This window comes from Pongo pygmaeus, chromosome 8 (genome assembly GCF_028885625.2).
Source record: "Pongo pygmaeus isolate AG05252 chromosome 8, NHGRI_mPonPyg2-v2.0_pri, whole genome shotgun sequence".
Taxonomy (NCBI): domain Eukaryota; kingdom Metazoa; phylum Chordata; class Mammalia; order Primates; family Hominidae; genus Pongo; species Pongo pygmaeus.
Window position 1 is genome coordinate 2,676,105 of NC_072381.2, and position 19,722 is coordinate 2,695,826.

Below are 19,722 nucleotides of genomic sequence, written 5' to 3' on the forward strand. Positions count from 1 at the left end.
TGTCAATTTTGGCTTTTGTTGCCATTGCTTTTGGAGTTTTAGACATGAAGTCCTTGCCCATGCCTATGTCCTGAATGGTATTGCCTAGGTTTTCTTCTAGGGTTTTTATGGTTTTAGGTCTAACATTTAAGTCTTTAATCCATCTTGAATTAATTTTTGTATAAGGTGTAAGGAAGGGATCCAGTTTCAGCTTTCTACATATGGCTAGCCAGTTTTCCCAGCACCATTTATTAAATAGGGAATCCTTTCCCCATTTCTTGTTTTTGTCAGGTTTGTCAAAGATCAGATAGTTGTAGATATGTGGCGTTATTTCTGAGGGCTCTGTTCTGTTCCATTGATCTATATCTCTGTTTTGGTACCAGTACCATGCTGTTTTGGTTACTGTAGCCTTGTAGTATAGTTTGAAGTCAGGTAGCGTGATGCCTCCAGCTTTGTTCTTTTGGCTTAGGATTGACTTGGCGATGCGGGCTCTTTTTTGGTTCCATATGAACTTTAAAGTAGTTTTTTCCAATTCTGTGAAGAAAGTCATTGGTAACTTGATGGGGATGGCATTGAATCTGTAAATTACCTTGGGAAGGATGGCCATTTTCATGATATTGATTCTTCCTACCCATGAGCATGGAATGTTCTTCCATTTGTTTGTATCCTCTTTTATTTCCTTGAGCAGTGGTTTGTAGTTCTCCTTGAAGAGGTCCTTCACATCCCTTGTAAGTTGGATTCCTAGGTATTTTATTCTCTTTGAAGCAATTGTGAATGGGAGTTCACTCATGATTTGGCTCTCTGTTTGTCTGTTATTGATGTATAAGAATGCTTGTGATTTTTGTACATTGATTTTGTATCCTGAGACTTTGCTGAAGTTGCTTATCAGCTTAAGGAGATTTTGGGCTGAGACAATGGGGTTTTCTAGATATACTATCATGTCATCTGCAAACAGGGACAATTTGACTTCCTCTTTTCCTAATTGAATACCCTTGATTTCCTTCTCTTGCCTAATTGCCCTGGCCAGAACTTCCAACACTATGTTGAATAGAAGTGGTGAGAGAGGGCATCCCTGTCTTGTGCCAGTTTTCAAAGGGAATGCTTCCAGTTTTTGCCCATTCAGTATGATATTGGCTGTGGGTTTGTCATAGATAGCTCTTATTATTTTGAGATACGTCCCATCAATACCTAATTTATTGAGAGTTTTTAGCATGAAGGGTTGTTGAATTTTGTCAAAGGCCTTTTCTGCATCTATTGAGATAATCATGTGGTTTTTGACTTTGGTTCTGTTTATATGCTGGATTACATTTATTGATTTGCGTATATTGAACCAGCCACCAGCCTTGCATCCCAGGGATGAAGCCCACTTGATCATGGTGGATAAGCTTTTTGATGTGCTGCTGGATTCAGTTTGCCAGTATTTTATTGAGGATTTTTGCATCAATGTTCATCAAGGATATTGGTCTAAAATTCTCTTTTTTTGTTGTGTCTCTGCCAGGCTTTGGTATCAGGATGATGCTGGCCTCATAAAATGAGTTAGGGAGGATTCCCTCTTTTTCTATTGATTGGAATAGTTTCAGAAGGAATGGTACCAGCTCCTCCTTGTACCTCTGGTAGAATTCGGCTGTGAACCCATCTGGTCCTGGACTTTTTTTGGTTGGTAAGCTATTGATTATTGCCACAATTTCAGCTCCTGTTATTGGTCTATTCAGAGATTCAACTTCTTCCTGGTTTAGTCTTGGGAGGGTGTATGTGTTGAGGAATTTATCCATTTCTTCTAGATTTTCTAGTTTGTTTGCGTAGAGGTGTTTGTAATATTCTCTGATGGTAGTTTGTATTTCTGTGGGATCAGTGGTGATATCCCCTTTATCATTTTTTATTGCATCTATTTGATTCTTCTCTCTTTTTTTCTTTATTAATCTTGCTAGCGGTCTATCAATTTTGTTGATCCTCTCAAAAAACCAGCTCCTGGATTCATTTATTTTTTGAAGGGTTTTTTGTGTCTCTATTTCCTTCAGTTCTGCTCTGATTTTAGTTATTTCTTGCCTTCTGCTAGCTTTTGAATGTGTTTGCTCTTGCTTTTCTAGTTCTTTTAATTGTGATGTTAGGGTGTCAATTTTGGATCTTTCCTGCTTTCTCTTGTGGGCATTTAGTGCTATAAATTTCCCTCTACACACTGCTTTGAATGCATCCCAGAGATTCTGGTATGTTGTGTCTTGGTTCTCGTTGGTTTCAAAGAACATCTTTATTTCTGCCTTCATTTCGTTATGTACCCAGTAGTCATTCAGGAGCAGGTTGTTCAGTTTCCACGTAGTTGAACGGTTTTGAGTGAGATTCTTAATCCTGAGTTCTAGCTTGATTGCACTGTGATCTGAGAGATAGTTTGTTATAATTTCTGTTCTTTTACATTTATTGAGGAGAGCTTTACTTCCAAGTATATGGTCAATTTTGGAATAGGTGTGGTGTGGTGCTGAAAAAAATGTATATTCTGTTGATTTGGGGTGGAGAGTTCTGTAGATGTCTATTAGGTCTGCTTGGTGCAGAGGTGAGTTCAATTCCTGGGTATCCTTGTGGATTTTCTGTCTCGTTGATCTGTCTAATGTTGACAATGGGGTGTTAAAGTCTCCCATTATTAATGTTTGGGAGTCTAAGTCTCTTTGTAGGTCACTCAGGACTTGCTTTATGAATCTGGGTGCTCCTGTATTGGGTGCATATATATTTAGGATAGTTAGCTCTTCTTGTTGAATTAATCCCTTTACCATTATGTAATGGCCTTCTTTGTCTCTTTTGATCTTTGTTGGTTTAAAGTCTGTTTTATCAGAGACTAGGATTGCAACCCCTGCCTTTTTTTGTTTTCCATTTGCTTGGTAGATCTTCCTCCATCCTTTTATTTTGAGCCTATGTGTGTCTCTGCACATGAGATGGGTTTCCTGAATACAGCACACTGATGGGTCTTGAGTCTTTATCCAATTTGCCAGTCTGTGTCTTTTAATTGGAGCATTTAGTCCATTTACATTTAAAGTTAATATTGTTATGTGTGAATCTGATCCTGTCATTATGTTGTTAGCTGGTTATTTTTCTCGTTAGTTGATGCAGTCCCTTCCTAGTCTCGATGGTCTTTACAATTCGGTATGATTTTGCAGTGGCTGGTACCGGTTGTGCCTTTCCATGTTTAGCGCTTCCTTCAGGAGCTCTTTTAGGGCAGGCCTGGTGGTGACAAAATCTCTTAGCATTTGCTTGTCTGTAAAGTATTTTATTTCTCCTTCACTTATGAAGCTTAGTTTGGCAGGATATGAAATTCTGGGTTGAAAATTCTTTTCTTTAAGAATGTTGAATATTGGCCCCCACTCTCTTCTGGCGTGTAGGGTTTCTGCCGAGAGATCCGCTGTTTGTCTGATGGGCTTCCCTTTGAGGGTAACCCGACCTTTCTCTCTGGCTGCCCTTAACATTTTTTCCTTCATTTCAACTTTGGTGAATCTGACAATTATGTGTCTTGGAGTTGCTCTTCTTGAGGAGTATCTCTGTGGCGTTCTCTGTATTTCCTGAATCTGAATGTTGGCCTGTCTTGCTAGATTGGGGAAGTTCTCCTGGATAATATCCTGCAGAGTGTTTTCCAACTTGTTTCCATTCTCCCCGTCACTTTCAGGTACGCCAATCAGACGTAGATTTGGTCTTTTCACATAGTCCCACATTTCTTGGAGGCTTTGCTCATTTCTTTTTATTCTTTTTTCTCTAAACTTCCCTTCTCGCTTCATTTCATTCATTTCATCTTCCAGGGCTGATACCCTTTCTTCCATTTGATCGCATCGGCTCCTGAGGCTTCTGCATTCTTCACGTAGTTCTCGAGCCTTGGTTTTCAGCTCCATCAGCTCCTTTAAGCACTTCTCTGTATTGGTTATTCTAGTTATACATTCTTCTAAATTTTTTTCAAAGTTTTCAACTTCTTTGCCTTTGGTTTGAATATCCTCCCGTAGCTCGGAGTAATTTGATCGTCTGAAGCCTTCTTCTCTCAGCTCGTCAAAGTCATTCTCCATCCAGCTTTGTTCCGTTGCTGGTGAGGAACTGCGTTCCTTTGGAGGAGGAGAGGTGCTCTGCATTTTAGAGTTTCCAGTTTTTCTGCTCTGTTTTTTCCCCATCTTTGTGGTTTTATCTACTTTTGGTCTTTGATGATGGTGATGTACAGATGGGTTTTTGGTGTGGATGTCCTTTCTGCTAGTTTTCCTTCTAACAGACAGGACCCTCAGCTGCAGGTCTGTTGGAGTACCTGGCCGGCCGTGTGAGGTGTCAGTCTGCCCCTGCTGGGGGGTGCCTCCCAGTTAGGCTGCTCGGGGGTCAGGGGTCAGGGACCCACTTGAGGAGGCAGTCAGCCCGTTCTCAGATCTCCAGCTGCATGCTGGGAGAACCACTGCTCTCCTCAAAGCTGTCAGACAGGGACATTTAAGTCTGCAGAGGTTACTGCTGTCTTTTTGTTTGTCTGTGTCCTGCCCCCAGAGGTGGAGCCTACAGAGGCAGGCAGGCCTCCTTGAGCTGTGGTGGGCTCCACCCAGTTCAAGCTTCCAGGCTGCTTTGTTTACCTAAGTGAGCCTTGGCAATGGCGGGCGCCCCTCCCCCAGCCTCGCTGCCGACTTGCTGTTTGATCTCAGACTGCTGTGCTAGCAATCAGCGAGACTCCGTGGGCGTAGGACCCTCTGAGCCAGGTGCGGGCTATACTCTCCTGGGGCACCGTTTCCTAAGCCCGTCGGAAAAACACAGTATTCGGGTGGGAGTGGCCCGACTTTCCAGGTGCCGTCTGTCACCCCTGGAAAGGGAACTCCCTGACCCCTTGCGCTTCCCGAGTGAGGCAATGCCTCGCCCCTGCTTCGGCTGGCGCACGGTGCACTCACCCACTGACCTGCGCCCACTGTCTGGCACTCCCTAGTGAGATGAACACGGTACCTCAGATGGAAATGCAGAAATCACCCGTCTTCTGCGTCGCTGGCACTGGGAGCTGTAGACCGGAGCTGTTCCTATTCGGCCATCTTCGGATTAGTGCACTTCTAAGAAGAGATAAAAAGACGGGCTGTTCCTCTTTCTCTCTCCACTGTGTGAGGACACAGCAAGAAGACGCCTATGCTTCACTCCAGGTCTCCAGGTCGAGACCCCTCCCCAGATGCCGGACCTGCCCGCTCCTTGAACTTGGATTTCTCAGCCTCTGGAACTATGAGAAGTAACTGTTTGTTGTGTAAGCCACCCAGTTTACGGTAATTTGTTACAGAAGCTCAGACTAAGACTGTAGTAAACACCTTTTCTGGTATAATATTATACTAATTTGCTTGAGAAACAGAAAATAGGGCAGGTAGACTACAGTCCCCAGCTGTGAAGTATCCACCTCCAGTGTCTTCTTTGATGAACAGAGCTCATGGTAAGTCCCCTCAAACTGCAGGATCCATGCAGAAGTTGAGCGTATTCAAACTGCAAATTATCATACTGTTATTTCTATCATGTTGCCATGGTCATCCTTAGAAAACATCTGAAATAACGTGTCTAAGAATAATTTGGTTAAGCTGTCTGATTTGCCAAGCATAAAAGGTGAATTCTTCATCTGAAAATATTGTATTAAGAAACTAAATATACATAAAATACGGTTGAAAAAACTTGAATATCTGGTCTGTTTTCCACAGTCACAAAATTTGCTAGCTGTCATTACTTCAGTAAGCCTTATAATTGCTGCTTATTCAGAAAGAAAAATTATCATGTAAAATTATATTTTTAAATTATATTCACTTGAACAAGTGAGATGAAACAGATACTTTACATGATATTCCAAGGGCTTTTTGAAAATTATTAGTACTCAGGGTACTGATTACAGGCTCCTAGTATAAAAGTTCCCAGTATGTGCAGTCTGGATTAAGTCTTCCCAGATTCACTCTTCCACTAGGCATCCTCATCCTTTTTGCTGCCAATTTTAATCAAAAGTTGTTAGAAGTATTTTGTAACTTTAGTACTTAACATTAACCGATAACTATATATCTTTCTTAATTTTTAAAAACATGTATGCTGAGACATGCCCCTGCCATTCATCATTCACATCTACTATTCAAAAGGACAGGTTGGAGATGCTGATAGAATGAAGAATAGATTTGAAGGAATCTCTGGTTTATACACTTGGGCAGCTCAATAGTAGTTCAATACACAGAGCTCTAATTCTTTTATTCTGTTGGTAATTCTTTCAACAAATATATGGCAAACAAAAGAGAAAATAGAAGCATTCATTAGGCAACCAGGCAACAGCCATGTGTTGATACTAAGTTGAAAGCAATTGTTTTTGAGATTTAACCATGTTGTCCATCTTATGTATGGGCACTGGTTTACTGCATGACCATTCCACAGGATGTGCAGCAATTGTCCTGTTCAAGTACTCTTTCTAGATTTTGACTATCCTGAACAAACTGATGTGGACATTATGGTAGCATTATTTTGGTAGAGATACACTTTTGTTTAACAAAATAAGTATGTAAGTGTGATGTCAGTGGGAATGCAGAGTAAGGACATCAGAAAGCCACTCCTCAACAAAAGCAATGAGAACATCATCAAAATCAACTGCTTTAAAACTTTCAAGATTCACTATAGAGTTTAATCTGTGGAGTATTGATTCAAAAATAAAAACAAAATGGCAGAATGTCAGTAAGAACAGTGAGAGTTGTGGCATTTTAATTTTTCTTAAGCCATCCTCCTCTCCCCCAGCTTTGCAGCAGCCTTGAAAACCAACAGCCTCACAATCCACATAAAAGCCAGCAGGCTAGTGGCCCCTGGAGAAAGCATAATGTGTTTGTCACTTTCCATCAAATTCTCAGGAAGTTGTTTTAATTTGACTTGTTCTCACAGTTTCTTGAAAACCCCTTGATATGATTTGGCTGTGTCCCCACCCAAATCTCATCTTGAACTGTAGTTCTCATAATCCCCTCAAGTCGTGGGAAGGAGCCAGTGGGAGGTAATGGAATCATGGAGGAGTTGCCTCCATGCTGTTCTCATGATAGTGAGTAAGTTCTCAACGAGATCTGGTGGTTTTATCAGGGGCTTTTCCCCTTTTGCTCAGCACTCCACCTTTCTGCCACCCTAGTGAAAAATGACATGTTTTCTTCCTCTTCCGCCATGATTGTAAGTTTCTTGAGGCCTCCCAGCCCTGCAGAACTGTGAGTCAATTAAACCTCTATTATTTATAAACTCCCCAGTCTCAGACAGTTCTTTATAGCAGCATGAGAGCAGACTGATACACCCCTGTTTGCAGGACTTATCTTTATTTGACCCAACTCAGACCTTACTCAGTGCACATAGATATGGGATGTTTGTTGGACATTTTTAGCAATTGTTGAACATAGCATCTTCCTGAGGTGGTAGTAGCTGTTGGGAAAACAGAAAAAAAGCTGACCAAAAAGCTTAAAAGGAAAAGCTGTGGAGTGAGAGTTTCACAGGGAGGTTTCAAAAGTTCCAATACATTTCTGAGAATCTAGAAGTCCACATGCACGCTTAATGCTGTGTACACGCCCAGCAAAGACCTGTGGAAGGCCTAAACTCTCAGCTCTGGTTGAATTTCAGGATCTGTGCAAGCAGAAAGTAAAGGCAAAGGCAGAGTCAAAACCACACGTGTGAGTCTGGATGGGGTGATGAGACACACACAGTCAGAGAATCTAAAATAAAAGAAAAATTAATAGTCATCAAAGGATAAGAGCAGACCTAACAGTTTCTATCATGCATTATTAATGCCTAGGATATAATGCAATATTTCTGGACAATTTTTTAGTAACTAAAATTATTAGCCTTAAGGACAAACAGTAAAATATTGTGCATACTCAAACCAATTGATAAAGGTGAATCCAAAAATTACCCACTTATTTTTTAAGTAAATACCTAAAAGGATTTTTTCTGGTCGGTTACATTAGAAATTTTAGGTTACAGTTTAACTACCAGTATTTTCTCTTTTTAAATGTGATATAAAATGATGATATGTCATTTGATCAAGGGCATCACTGAGTCAATGAAATATGCACATTTGGAAACCATTGTCCCATTAACAGTTACTAGGAACGTTACTATGTAGTTATAAAGTGCCCACCGAACAAGTGCTATAGCATAAATCCAGAGAACATAAATGAGAATCCCATCACAAATTATTATTTCTAAGATATTTGCATTTGGGAAAAATGGCTGAATCTACTCATGTAATCATTCCCTTTCCCATGAAAAAAGATGAACTTTCCCCAAGATACAGCTCTAAGATATCATACATTTATACATCATTTTAAAGGACAAAAAATACACTAAAAATGCTTTTCAGAATCAGGTAATAAGATGCTAGGTTTTAAAACAGATATTTTATAATTTTCTCCCTATTATTTCAATTGTATTGTGTCTAATAATTAAAAAAAATAAAATGATGAAAGATTCAAACTCACTAAATCTAAAGCATAGGTGTTAGTGTCAAAATAAATATCCCTATTCAGTCAAATCTTAGCAAGGAAAAATGATCTCCGGCTCTAGAAGGTGATACCTAAAATACTGTTAATGCTATGTAAATGACAAAAAAAACTCTCTTAAAATGATGTGAATTAAATGTGAACATTCTGCTAAACTTTTGTAACTCAATGTAGTGCTGAAAAATTAATTTTCCCTCATTCATTGGGAAATTGTGTGACAATCAGGCACCTTTGTTTCTTAATAACCATTGCATCAGCAATCTCTAATTGTGTATAGAACTACTGAAAATATCCAAATGAATTATCAAACACCTTTTTCAGTACCTTGTTTCTCTTCCCTTCATTTCTGTTGTTTGACATCATAACACCTCAAAATAAAATGAACTAAAGAGAGTATTTTACTCATTTGGTGAAAGAAACTGAAGTATTCATTTCCAACTAAAGCAGCCTGAGTACGAAGAGACAGGTTCAGTGGATAATTTAAAGCAAGATTAACCAGGAAAAAAAAATGTATAACGACACCTGATTTGTGTTACTCCCTCCTGACTCATTCTTTACAGTTAAGCATCAATTTCATACATAGACAAAAAACTACTTCTTTTAAAAACACAAAATTCCTAACCAAAGCCAGAGGAATGGCAAGAAAATGTTCTGGCCCTATTCCACTCTACGGCAAAAGTCGAACTTTTTACAGCTGCCATCAAAAAATTTTATATCCCACGGAGATTTTATCATAATGTGTTGCATTTGGGTTATCTCAGGGGGACAAAGATTATGGCTCGCTTTTATGCTTATTGACAGCTACTCTACTTGATTTTAGTTTTAGTGACATCTTAGCTCCTACTATTTGCTTTTATAAGGTCCACAGGATCCTAAATGTTTAAACACTTTATATTTTTAAAGAAAAAGTCAAGAAGAAGCAAACTATATATCAGTAAGGGAAAACAAGACATAAATTTAGCAGAGGAGTTAAGAAAAAAGAGAAAATGGTCAGTTTGACTAGCAGCTCCTTTTAATTAGATCTTCCCACCATGGCATCATTACTATTTGATTTGTAGGAACTGTAGATTCCATTACTAGCATGTTCCTTAATATTTTTAAGTCAGGATATTTTAAAGTCAAATATATTTTTCCTTTGTTTTTTATTGAACCCATATATAACATATAAAGCATAAATTAAACCAAAAAGAGAGTATCAGAATATTAATTTTCAAGATAAATGAGTTATCTCTATAATTTTTCACTCTATAAAACCAGACTGTACTAGATTATTAACAAATAGAAATAAATAGAACCATCAATTCATTCTGCTTCAAGAATGAAGTGAAATTCATTAACCATTTCACTCTAATTCCTTCTGATATGTAGCTTGAAATTTAGCAAAAGATAAGATGAAAGGGACAATAAGATGTTATTAAGAGCAAGAATGTCCCTCTTAAAACTAGCATCTTTTCCCTATTGGTGGGGAGCAAAGAAGTCTGTGACTGAAGAGGTTAGGAGATGTCTTCCCCTCCTGCTCTGTTTCCCTTTTTCCTCTCCCCTTCACTCCCTCCCCTCTCTTTCCTTAAGGTTTCTCTGAGCCCCAGGAAGCAGCATCCAGACTCCTTCACACTCCTTATTCTGTCATTATTACGTGTATCTCACAGAGGGTGGTCACAGATTTTCATCTCCATCAACCTAGGAGGAAAACACTATTTTTCCCACCTTTACAGGTAAGCAAACTGAGGTGGAGAGTTATTAAGCCATCGGCAATAGGTCACGCGGCTGTCAGGTGACGGAGTGGAACTTCAGCTCAGATGGTGGCTCTGGCGTCCAGGCTTTTTTTTTTTTAAGATATGGAGTTGCCTAGTCTCAAATTTGGCTTAAGAAATGCTGCCACTTGGCCTCTCAAGTAGCTGGCACTAGAGACACGCAGTTCCTGGCTAAGACTCCAAAACCTATGGTGAGTCTCTCCCAGTGGCTTTGTGCTGGTCAGGCTGTACAGCTATCACAGAAGACGGGCGGGGGCAGGGGGTGGTGGTCACCCCTGGTTTAGAAAACCCTCACTTGAGCGGGACTGTTTCTAAATGTCAGGTAGAAGCCAGAGTCTGAGAGGAGCGTCTCAGGATGACCCCCAAGTCAAAAAGAAGAGAAAAGAAAAAGAAAGAAGTTTCAAAAACTTGGGGCAATGAGAAGATTTGGGGATTGATCTCGGGGAAGAGCCGTTGGAATTGAGAGACATGTTACTGTTTCCATTTAGAAGGAGATATTGAGTCTTGACAGTGTTCAAACAATTTAGTGAAAACAAGGAAGAAAGTGTCTTGCAAAAGTATAGAGAGTCTGTGTATCTTTTCCTTCTCCCGACCTTGTCAGTTTCACTCACTGGTCCTCACTGGCAGTTAGAGTGGCTTGAGCACCACCTGGGCTGCAGTTAGAATTCACCTTGCAGGAGGCTGGCAAATGTTTTTGTGGATGGAAACTGAGAAAAACTCATCAGTCTTCATTTCTGATACTAAACTGCTGTTTTAACGTTGTCTTTAAAACAAAAGAAATGTGGAAAGAGAACAAAAACTGCAATGTTTGTAAAATTGTTTTTAATTCTCAAATGAAGTCTTAGAAACTTCAATGAGTGCAATTCTCATTGATTGTCAGCCTTGTTAGTATGGATTCAACGTGTATGTATGTGTGCATGTATGCATTCATCTGTCTATAATCTATCCATCCATCTGCTTATTCAACCATTCATCCATCTGTCCATCTGTCTTTCAGTGATCTATCATCTCTTTATCCATCCACCCATCTGTCATCCTTTCATCTGTCCATACCTCTACCTCTCATTTATCTATCATCTACATATATATCCACCCATCCATCCATGCATCTGTTCATCTATGTATCTGGCTGTCTGTCTATCATCCGTCTGCTCATCTATGAATCCGTTCATCTATCATCTATCTGTCTATCTGTTTCCGTTCATCCATCCATGTATCCATGTATCCATCCATTCATCTGTCTATCCATCCATCCATCCATCCATCCATCCATCCATCCATGCATCTGCTCCTCTATCTATCTGTCTGTCTGTCCCCCATGTCTATCCAGCCACTCATCCATCTATCCATGCATATGTTCATCTATTTATCTATCCGCTCTCTATTCCTCCATCCATCTATTCATCTATCTTTCCATCTCTCAAATTCTCCTTTAAACCTATGTTAACCTTATTCATCCCTTATTAATTAGGGATTTGAACAAAACTTTTGAAATGTGTTCATTGTTTGCATAAGAGCAATGAGTTTATCTTTTAGAAAATTATACTTTACCAGGGAGGAATTCATGTGTCCCATGTCCCCTTCTGTCCTCATTCACCTCTGCAAAGGTGAGGTTGACTCTCACCCACCCCCTTTTTGTGCTTGGTTCATAAACTCAAACCTTCCTGTTGCAGCCACTGGGTTTCTACTGGGCTTCAGACATTCTCACTTGCCACAGTTGGCCATTCTTCCTAAGCTACACAGGGATGGGAGGGTTTCTGTGGGCCCAAACCCCAGTGCAGTCTTCCAGACGTTCTGGATATTCATCCATCCTCTACTTCCCAGGAGGCAGGAATGAGTCTAGGTTTTTCTAATCTGCTTTCCCTTAAGCTAAAGGTAAGACAAGAGGCAAGAGGAGTCTCTATTCGCTGACCTTGAAACTTCCAGGCCTTTCTACAGGTTGGTGCAAAAGTAATTGTGGAACTGCAGTTACTTTCGTGCCAATCTTCCCTACCACTCTCTCCCGCATGGCTTCACCCCAAGGTGCTGTGATGCTGGAGCCCTTCTCAGATGCTCAGGCGTCACCTGAATTCACCTTACACTCCTGCGTCTCCCTCCTGCCTGTTGTTGGACTCCTCATGCTTTGGGAGTGGACACACCTTCCTTCTTCTTGGAGTGTCCTCAGCTCAGTGGAAGATAGCTACATCTACACTCTGCATTCTCTCTGGGTGTTACTATTCATATTCTTAGCTAAGCTACTTTAAAATTGAAGACATAAAATTCCTTCTCAACAAAGCCCAGCCCTAGAAACTGAAAGTGCTTTGACTTACAAATGATTGCTCAGCACTAGTATTTTTAAATGTCTAATTAGAGCTCAAAAATCAAGACGTTAATATTTATTAGGTTCCTCTGTGTTCTCTTTAAACTAAGGCAATGAAGTTTACCTTTCTACTGTAGATGGAAGATAGAAGAGGATGCAGGATTTAAAATCTATTTAAAAGTAAACATATGTACAGTGTGTTTCCAAAACACTGTCCCACAAAAATGCACAAGGAGGGAAACGCCCCGTGCTCCCGCACCTGCTTCTGTGCCCACCACCTCACTCACTTGTATTAAAAGGGGTAGAAACTCCCTTCTTCTCTAAGATTATGAGGGAGTCTTCTAGATCCAGCCACTTTCCTCCAACTTTCAAGGACTTTGTTCTGAGTGATTCCATTTCCTGTACTGTTCTTCTCTTTTTTAAATCAGTTCTATTCGTACACACATGCTTGAAAATATCTCTTTCCGAAACTTTGAAAACACAGAAGTACACACATCCCTGCAATCTCTCCCCTCCTCTCAGACACCGGCAGTTCTATTTTTCTAGGCAGATAGGCTAAGAGCCTTCACCTTGTCCCCTTCTTTCCCTAGCCTTCTGCATATTCAGTGTGTCAGGACATCTCATAGGACCACATCTCACTTCTTCTTGTGCCACTTCCTTGCTCCAAGCCACCATCATGAACCCAGAAGTCCATGCCTTGCTTCCTCTGCTCACCAGCTGGCCTCCCACCAGCTGCTTTTGCTTCCCCCTGGAGTCTGCTCTCAAAGCAGTAGTCAGAAGAATCCTATAAAACCCTAGGCTTGATCCTGTCTTCACAAACTTCCCGATGGGCTTCCATCTCACTCAAAGTACAGGCCAACACCCCCCACCAGGACCCACAACACCCACAGGTATCTGAGCCCCATCTCCTCTATGCAATCATCCACTGCTGCTCTGGGCTCTGTTCTCAACACTCAGACACGATTTCCCTCCTGTTGCCCCTCACTTTTGCCTCCTGTGCACTGCACCAGTGAAAACTTAAGGCTTTCCACCAGGCCATAGTTAAGGCATTCCACCAGGCCATAGCAGAGCTGACTCCTTTGGCGATGGCTGTCTGAACTCTAAAGTTGCCTTACTTACCTGCCACCCTATGGAACATGCCAACCTCTATCAACCAGCATTCAGGTTTGGGCACTTTCCCGGCCTGAGCCCTCATCCCTGTCACTTCCCGCTGCCTCACCCACCATCTGTTTCACTGATTTCCCTTCCTTACCATCTACCTCTTCAGACAATGCAAGCTTAATGTGTTCAGGGAAAGCATATTTGAATCTCCTGAATTTAGGATATTTTAGAACAAGGTCCCATATTCACTGAAATAATGTTTGCATTATTGATCATTTTAACAAAGATAAAAAGTCTTATTTAAATGAATAAATAATTAAGCTTCACTATAGCACTATAAAGTCAATCAAAAATAATGCTAGTTTGTCTTCTCTATGAAAGACATTATCTTCAATGAGATGTTAACTGGAAAATATATTTTTGACTCACATTTTCAATATACATGCCATATATTATACGCTATTTGTTAATATTTATTCTTAAGTCCACGTTTTCTACAAATGAATTCTTTAGATTTTATTGCAATTGAAACATGTTTAAGTATATGTTTATATTTGCACATTTAATTTGCCATGCAGCGGTAATATGAAGATGAGAAAAACCAACTCTTGAAAAAAATCTCATTTTAAGGTCAATAACTACCCAAGACAACAATATTCAGGTTTTAAACAATTAAAGGGATTTATCCCAATGGCTGACAATGCAGCTTCAAGCTAACACTTAAGGAGCATGACAGCAGCTGTGAAATCCCGGAATTTCTCCCTTCTCCTCTATGACACCTTGATAAGGCAATTATAGCATAATTACCTTAACAAGTGGCATTACAGGAAATTATTGTCATTCTCCTGTTAAAATAACACATAATCATCGGCAAGTGAATTCTAGAATCCCCAATCAGCATCTCATTACCTACCTTTGGCTCTGAAATAAGCACAATTGGTGGGCAAAATCTCACAAGGTATCTGAAGGGAAAAAATATGAAAAAGGATGGTTTAAAAAATTGACAGGAATATAACCATCTTAACCCCCAATGATCAAATTTGCAGTTAGTCATCAACATTTACTGGTAGTTAGAAACCTCTGCAAACCTGACATCATCTTTGTTTTCCATAAATATGTTTATTTCCCTTTCCTGCCATCTTGATTTTTTCCAAGACAGTGACATTCTTCTATGAAGCAACAAATTGTTAAGCTATATCCTATAAATGACAACATTCTCAATCGCATGTCACTCCAATAAAAACATTTATTTAAGCCATTCACTTCTCGATACAATAATTTACTTCCAAGTGCAGTTCTGTTTTAACAACAGCAGACACTATTTTAAAATAAATCTGTATAAACCATTTCTTGTCCCTTAAGGCCTAAGTTTTCACCCAGGATCTTAAAGCAGTGTGATTGAAAGAAAGGCACAAAGCACCATCATGAGAAGATTCAAAATTTCTTTAGGGTCAACGAATGTGAATGTGGGACTTTATGAGGATGGCCGCACACAGCAGCAGACACCCACCATGCTCTTGGAGGGGAGGGTTAGCTGCTTGGGTTCCCCAAGTCTCCCAAGAAGAACAGTCTTTTTGACACTATTAGGATTTTTTTTTAATTTTTTATTTTCATTGGTTTTTGGGGAACAGGTGGTATTTGGTTACACGCGTAAATTATTTAGTGGTGATTTGTAAAATTTTGGTGCACTCATCTCCTGAGCAGTATACACTGAATCCAAATTGTAGTCTTTTATCCCTCACCCCCTTCCCACCCTTTCCTCCTGAGTCCCCAAAGTCCATTGTGTCATTCTTATGCCTTTGCATCCTCGTAGCTCAGCTTCCACTTATGAGTGAGAACACGCAAAGTTTGGTTTTCCATTCCTGAGTTACTTCACTTAGAATAATAGCTTGCTGCAAATGCCATTAATTCATTCCTTTTTATGGCTGAGTAGTATTCTATCATATATATCACAGTTTCTTTATCCACTCATTGATTGATGGGCACTTGGGCTGGTTCCACATTTTTGCAACTGCGAATTGTGCAGCTATAAACATGCATATGCAAGTATCTTTTTGGTATAATGACTTCTTTTCCTCTGCGTAGATACCCAGGAGTGAGATTGCTGGATCAAATGGTAGTTCTACTTTTAGTTCTTTAAGAAATCTTCACACTGTTGTCCATAGTGGTTGTATTAGTTTATATTTGCACCAGCAGTGTAGAAGTGTTCCCTGTTCACCACATCCACACCAACATCTATTATTGTTCGATTTTTTTATTATGGCCATTCTTGCAGGAGCAAGGTGGAGTCACATTGTGGTTTTAATTTGCTTTTCTCAGTAGCATGGTTTTTCACATACTGCTGGCCGCCCTCTCGTCTGGCTGTCCAGATGACTTTGATGGCAGACTTGCCAGGAGGTAACAGGAAAATGCCCAGCACAGTAACCCCAACAGGCCCCTGAGCATTTACCACAGGACAACATAAAGTGAAGGTTTGCCTTTCCTCCGTATTTCACAGTCTATGCCTGAAACCCGCCTGAGTTTAACTTTTCCAAATAATGTGAACAAAATAATTACTTGACCCTCTTACTCCATGTGATGAGAAAAAGAAATAAATGCCACAAAATACAGGGAAAAAAGACACTCAACCATAATAAGTCATTCTCTTCACTGTCTGTTAGTTTCTTCCAGGTCAGCTATGATTTTTTTTTAAAATGATAAGAATAAAAGAAGTAATTTTTAAGATCATATTTTAAATAAGCCTCCTCCCCTTCAACAGAGATTTCAGGTTGACCTCATTCATTTAAACGAGCAAAGCATTTGAGAGCTTGGCGGCTATGCCAAAGAGGCTGTTTGCGGCCACCATGGTAAAGAAGAGAAGGTGCATTTCTGTGAGTTACCAGCATAAGTAATAAGAACAGGAAATGATGATAGAATGCTTAGCTTGGTGAACTGTCATAGCAGTTTCTAAAAAGCCACATATTATAGAGAAATTATGGTACCCAGCCTGGAGACCTTGACCAAGGAGATGGATGGATGCCACATCTCATTATTTCTGGTATTTCTAAAACACTGTTCTGTTGATGCTGTTTTAGTGCTTCATAGGTGGAAATATTTAAATGAAATTGCAACAAACACAAAAGGAGACAAATACACTTCCTAAACCTATGTCCCATTTATACAAACATCATTGCTAAGATCAGAAGGTCTAGATTAAAGAACTCAAATTTACTTGATGAGTGAAGAGCATCAAGCCAGTCTGGGACATCTGGGAACCCAGCTGCCATTGTGCTACTGTTCAGAACTTTTTAAAGTTGCACTGCCTCTGGATAAAGTCTTGGCTGCCGTCTCCCAGCTGGTGGACTAGTTCAGCCAGATCAATGAGGTCACATGTCCAAAAAGCAATGAGCTAGGTCAAAAAGTTTACTCTATAGACATGGCCATAAAATTAACTATAGGAACATGATTAAAAATCACAGCAGTACAATGCAGTTGACAAGATTCATTCATCACAAGCATTAGACCGAGAAATAAATCAATTATTTCCTCTGAATTTTGTATATAATGAGTACACTTCTGGGAGAATATTCTTTTCACTTTATTCAGTTGCACCAAAAGTTAAAGTGAACAGATATTTGGTACCAGTTAGTAGAGTCAGGAGTACTGTCTGTACAATTGAAATGTGATTTCTAGAGAAATCATTGCCCTTTCTTTTTTTTATGATTGTCTTTTTTTCTTTTTCTGATTTCATCTTTTTCTTGTTGCATCATCACTTTCTGCAATCCAGCATCTCTCTCCGTCCACCTCTTCTTTATCTATTCATCCACTAAACATCTGACATAGTTTGGATATTTGTCCCCATCAAAATCTCGTGTTGAATTGTAATCCCCAGTGCTGGCAGTGGGGCCTGGTGTGGGGTGTTTGGGTCATGAGGGAGTTTCCGTCATGGCATGGTGCTATCCTTGCAACAGTGGGTAGGTTCTCTCAAGATCTGGTTGTTTAAAAGCGTGTGGCACCTCTCCCCTACCTCCCGTGCTCCTTCTCTGTCCATGTGACCTGCCTGTTCCCCCTTCACCTTCTGCCATGATTGGAAGCTTTCTGGGGCCTCCCAAAGCCCAGCAGATGCCAAATGCCACACTTCCTGTAAAGCCTGCAGAGCAGTGAGCCACTTAAAACTATTTCCTGTATAAATTACCTAGTCTCCAGTATTTATTTATAGCAGTGCCAGATGGCCTAATACATCCATCATTTTGTTAAGTTCCTACATTAACTGATGCATTCTTGGTAGTAAGGGTGACAAAGGCAACTTGATAGGACATGAGTACAAATAAATACAACAAAGACATTAAGTTAAAAGGACAAACTACGTTTTGAAAATGATAGTAAACAAACATTTTAGAATTTTACTTTCTGAACAAATAGTACTTTTATTTTTATTTTTTTCTCTGTGGTTACACTCATTTCTCCTTTATTCACTAAGTTTTAACAGAAATGGAAAAACAAAGAATTAAAAAGATGTGTAAGTTAGAGTGGATGCAGCTTAGAGCATCATTAGCTTTGGGTAAGTTCTGATTTAGAAAATAGGTGAATAGTGGTTTCTTTTAAAAGTATGAGAAAACACAAGCACAGAGCAAGTTGTATGGAGAAGACATGTTGTACTGTGGAAGTCGCTTAATCTAAAGAGCCTTTGGGTCCCTCAAGAACATAGATCAAGCCAACTGTGTAAGTGTCTTAGTCTCCATGGAGAGCTTTGGGCTGAAGATGCTAATTTGGAAATAATATTTACAGAAACAGCAAGTAAAGTTACAGGTATGGAAAGGGTTTCTGGGAAGAATGGGAAGAGAAGATGACCAAGGGTAGACTTAGTCAACAATGTTTAAAGAGTAAGAACAGGCAGAGAATTCCACAAGTGCCACACTTAGGTCAGTGACAACTAGGATGAAAGGGTATGTGTTGGGTTTAGCAACCAGAACATGGGGATGATAACAACGTGAGCCTGGGATTATGGCCTTGAAAGAAGAAATATGGAGTGAGAGTGGGATTTAGGGAGTGAGAGACACACTAGGTACCATGAGGATCTGAATGTCTTACTCTGAAACACTTCTTTAAAAACACAGTTCCTCTGGCTGAAAAAGTATCTACACTCATTACAAATTGTTATGGGAAGCACAGAAAAGGAAAAGAAGACAAAAATTATTATCACAAGTGTATTTCCTGTATATAATTGAAACTTAGTATTAGCGGGATAAATAAATGTTCTGTTTCACAAAATAAGATCATCATCTGCTAAAATTTTTGGAGCCTTCTTCAACCATTTAGCAATATTACATAATGGTTTTCCATGTTATGAAGTATTCATTTGTTTCCTCATTTTGCTTCTTTAGTGCTCTGGGGCTCTTGTGGGGAGGAACAGGGCAGAAGAAAACTCACTTACTTACTTTGCATGTTAGATTGAATATTAGAATAACTTTGGAGAAAAAAAAGTTTTGCTGCTGAAATTTAGAACTATTTTTCAGAAGTATTTTGATAGCTGATATTATATCCTCTTTTATGGGACTATTTGATAAATTCACACTTTTTCAAAAGTCCTCTGTTTTTTTTCTAACTATGCATTTTTATTTTATAAATAACACTTCGTGGAGCATGCTTGCAAACATAATCTTGAATATACTGCAGAATTTGGTTAGTTTTTACTTTACTTAGTGATTTCCTATCTATTTGTGTAATTAAATTGTGCTGTATTTTTCTGTGTAATATTTTGAGAGATTCTGACGTCGGTATTAACCCAGTTGCACAAAACAATTTGAAATCCCTACTTTTATCAATGATCAGTTGCAGTTTGTATCCTATTAAAAGTACAATTCCTTAGAAAAATTGGAAAATATAATTTGTTTTATTAACACAAAGAGTAATTCAAGTACAAAGCCATAAATAGAAGTAAGTATTGAAATTTTAAAAATTATTTCATGGTTTATAATTTTTCAGATCTTCTACATTTTGAGATAAGTTCACCATTTGTAGGTTTTCTATAAAGAAGCATACATTTTACAGAAATTATGCTTATGGGCATAGAGTAAGACAGTTTATTCTTGTAAATATCATCTTTTGATATTGTCTTTCTTTCCCAGTTTATGAACAAATTTATGGACAATACGAAAAA